The sequence below is a fragment of the Sinocyclocheilus anshuiensis genome, unplaced genomic scaffold, assembly GCF_001515605.1.
Source record: "Sinocyclocheilus anshuiensis isolate Anshui unplaced genomic scaffold, SAMN03320099.WGS_v1.1 scaffold953, whole genome shotgun sequence".
NCBI classification, from domain to species: domain Eukaryota; kingdom Metazoa; phylum Chordata; class Actinopteri; order Cypriniformes; family Cyprinidae; genus Sinocyclocheilus; species Sinocyclocheilus anshuiensis.
The window spans coordinates 102,594-106,808 of NW_015555760.1; the positions used below are offsets into that span (position 1 = coordinate 102,594).

At 47.6% G+C, this 4,215-nt stretch overlaps 1 pseudogene; it reads left to right on the forward strand.

The window, feature by feature from the left end:
• The window catches only part of LOC107673970 (histone deacetylase 4-like), a 48,130-nt pseudogene that overhangs the window by 36,555 nt on the left and 7,360 nt on the right, over nt 1–4,215 (forward strand).

The following is a 4,215-nucleotide window of genomic DNA, read 5'->3' on the forward strand; positions in this document are numbered from 1 at the left end:
AAAATTATACATACATGCATATATATATGTGTGTGTGTGTGTGTGTGTGTGTGTGTGTGTGTGTGTGTGTGGAGACTGGATCAGTCAGACCGAGAAGAGTGTGTTTGGGCTCCAGGATCGAGAGCTGCAGCAGATTTAGTTTGATTCAGTCTTGATGTTTCATTGCTGTAGATCCTCAATAACTTGAGTTTAATTGTGGCTCTAGGTGGCTTATTTTCAGCTTCATATGTTTCTGTCCTACAGGAAAATTAACTTTCCCCAATATTGTGATTGCAGCTAAACAGTGTAGACGGTGTGTGTGTGTGATATGCTACAAACAGCAGCATCTGATGTCCTACACAACATAAGATGAAACCGTCCTGTAGGTAAAGTGATCGGATGTCTTGTCCCAGAGCAGCGGCTCTCCTCAATAACCCGATTCATTCTCTGCGCTTTTCCCGTCTAGTGACGAGTTTGTGTAATTTGCTTATGTTAATGGAAAGCCGTTTGTTAGGAGCCTCCCATATTTCGCAGAGCCACGAGCATCATTTTCAGTAACGACTGAATGAATAGAGAGCGGGACAACAGCCAAATGAATCGACCTTTTCTTGTAATGCTGAGATTCTGACTTAAGATGTCAAATGGAGGTAAATCTACTGCCGGATGGAGAGCACGCAGAGTGACGTCTGACGCGTGCAGTTGATCGTCATCTTGAAAATCAAATGAGAGAATATGGCACACGTCACGATCTGAGCCATTCTGTGTTGAAGAAGAGGCTCTGCATCTGCTGCTGTTCATTCCAGACAGCAAAACCTCTGGACGTGCTCATAGTAACTTACCAAACCTCATGAATCGGTGCCAGGCAGCGCATAGAGTCTCTTTGATAAATCCATGGATAATCATGTGAGAATGTACTGAAGCACTGTGGGTAGTCTGCAATCATTAGTTTATTCTTGTGAAGCTGGTTTCCAGGTTATGTTTTCTCCCTCAGCTCACTCTTCTGTGTTAGGTTTCCACTCCGTATGTATCGGTGAGCATCATCGCCTGCGTGTGCTGTAATGATGCTTGTGTTTGTTCTGTGGTGAGGCCTACAGAATCTCCCGCTAGTAACTCTAGTATTACTAGCATCTGCACTTCTGCCTGTGATGGCATGGAGCAGTTGGACAAACCTCATTCTGAATGAAACATGCACTCTATTCACAGTTTCTACATAAAGTGAGGCAGCACGTGAAAACGGCTTCTGTCATTGTGTGTGTCGTTGTAGCGTCTGAACCGAACCTGAAGCTGCGTTCGCGGCTGAAGCAGAAGGTGTCGGAGCGGAGGAGCAGCCCGTTACTGCGCCGCAAAGACAGTCCCATCAGCACGCTCAAGAAACGCTCTCTGGATATGGCAGGTGATGCTCGAGACGTGCTCATGTTTGCTGGCATGGACACGTGACTGTTTTCACACAGACAAACTCTGTCTCTTCTTCTGATGGTCCGTAGATTCGGTGTGTAGCAGCGCTCCTGGATCTGGACCCAGTTCCCCAAACAACAGCTCACACGGAAACCTGTGCGAGAACGGCATCAGTGTGACTGAGGTGAGGCTAGTTTGGTGTGAGTGAGTGTGTGTGTGTGTGTGTGTGTGTGTGTGTGTGTGAGAGAGAAAGCGTGTGTGAGTGTGTGAGTGTGTGAGTGTGTGTATGTGTGTGTGTGTGTGTGTGTGTGTGTGTGTGTGAGAGAGAAAGCGTGTGTGAGTGTGTGAGTGTGTGAGTGTGTGTATGTGTGTGTGTGTGTGTGTGTGTGTGTGTGTGTGAGAGAGAAAGCGTGTGTGAGTGTGTGAGTGTGTGAGTGTGTGTATGTGTGTGTGTGTGTGTGTGTGTGTGTGTGTGTGAGAGAGAAAGCGTGTGTGAGTGTGTGAGTGTGTGAGTGTGTGTATGTGTGTGTGTGTGTGTGTGTGTGTGTGTGTGTGAGAGAGAAAGCGTGTGTGAGTGTGTGAGTGTGTGAGTGTGTGTATGTGTGTGTGTGTGTGTGTGTGTGTGTGTGTGTAGAGGTCTGCTACCCAACACGAGCCCGACGGGTCCCGAACTACTCTCGGGTTTCAGGTTTGTAGCGAAAGTAAAACTCGGGTACGGGCTTCAGTTTAAAGCCCATGCAGACCTCTAACACACACACACACACACACAATTCCTAGACAATGTTTCCTAGTCTAGCTTTCTAATAAACCTGGCATTCTACACTATGAATACTGTTGGCTCTGTGGTAAATTGCTTATGTTCGTCTATTCTAAGTCGCTTTCGATAAAAGCATCTGCTAAAAGTGTTGATGTGAATGTGCTCCAGTCGTCTCACAGGCCGGCTGGTCAGGACGGGCCGGTTAGTCAGCTGTCGCTCTACACGTCTCCTTCACTACCCAACATCACCCTGGGTCTGCCGGCCACTGCCACCAACAATGTGAGTGTTCAGACCTAACTGAGCTTGTGCTGTTACAACAGTTTTTACAAGGGGTTAGAAAAATGCACTTAATTCAAGACAGATTCTCTGAAGTTGTCTGATTTGACTTTTAATTAATTTGTTTTTAAAGGATGTTTAGATATTTATACTGGAACATAAACATAGTAATTAGACTGTAACACTGTAACATTCCCAGTTAATACCGTACTGATCTGATCTGCGTGTGAGAAACAGTCATAATCGACCTGTATTTGTCCACCTGGTTAGGAGCGTTTGGTCAGCACTCATCTTCCTTTTGCTTCGTCATGTGATGCTTTGGAAAAGGCTCAGTTTTATTTTGTTGCTTCTTTAACAAGGTGACGTCTACCCAGCCTGACAGCGAATGTTTGTCTGTGACCGGTTTACCCATAAGCACTCCGTTCCTGGTCACCTCTCACCTGCCGTCATTTCTTGGCAATTCGGACACTGCAGACTCCCACAATGCACTGCTGCAGCACATGGTCCTTCTGGAGCAATCAGCCCCACCGAGTCCTTTGGCCGCAGGTGAGTAGAGCTCAGAGTTCTTTGAGTTTCTGTCTTGGTTTAGTAACAGTGTGCAGGCCATTACAAACCTTTTTATTTGCGTAATAGCTACTGGCCAGGATCGCGGAGCGTTTTCCAGGGCCGCTGTCAAAGCGTTACATAAACCTTGAAATGTGTGAACCGTCCGCTGCCCATAACGGTGCTGAGGTGCGGCCCGAGTCCAGGGTCCCTCGGTTAATTAGATCAGTGTTCCGAGTCGCCCACGGCAGGAGGTCAGAGGAACACGGTGTGCCAGGCGGAGCGATCTTCATGCCAGCACCGCGTGCCAGCTGGGTTCACTCGCGCTCCCACAGGACTAGAAGAATACGCCTCTAATTATCTGAATGGGAGCAGGAAGCGAAACAATGAACCCGATCAAATGGGTGCAGAGACCCGTGGGACCCAAAGCCGTCTTCAGATGCCAGGTCAGCCACGCATGGACGGTTGTGACGTCTGTGGAGAACTCCGAATGAATGAACGTATTTTACAGGGTGTTTCAGTGTCAAGCGGTTTTGGAAACTCCGTTGAACCGAGACGGCTGTCAGATTATCTCTGCCCAGCCGTTGTGAGTGTATCCTGGCGCCCGCATGCGTGTGTTCATGAGGAATGTCTGTTGTTGCAGGTATGGGAGCGGGGTCGCTGCAGAAGCTGCGTCAGCACCGGCCGCTGGGCCGCACACAGTCGGCTCCTCTGCCCCAGAGCAGCCAGGCGCTCCAGCAGCTCGTGGTTCAACAACAGCACCAGCAGTTCCTGGAGAAACACAAGCAGCACTTCCAGCAGCTCCACATCAACAAGGTCAGACATCAGTCTCTTCACCCTATCCCTACCATGACAGATGAAACGCTTGTAATGATTAGCTGTAGCGGAGACTCAGTTGTTGGGAATATCTCAGGTGGATGTGATTAATATTGTCCCTGCGGTTCTGTTTACTGCTGTTACCGTTCATGTGGTTAATGGTTAATGCTGCAAGGAAACAGATATTTTACCAGCACATGATGGTATGTTGACAGCTGAGGATCTGGGCTGAGTTTCGAGTCCCGCCGAACATAAGATGTGGCCAGATGAGGTCATGTAAGGTCAAGGTTTCATATCAGCAGAACAGGCTTGTTCAGTGGTGCTCTACAGCAGGGTGCAAAATAGGGCTGTCAAAATGACTGAAAAACTACATTCGAATTTTTTACTTAAATATTATCAAAATTCAAATTATATTCAAATTTAAAAGGCATAATTTCAGATAGGGAAAA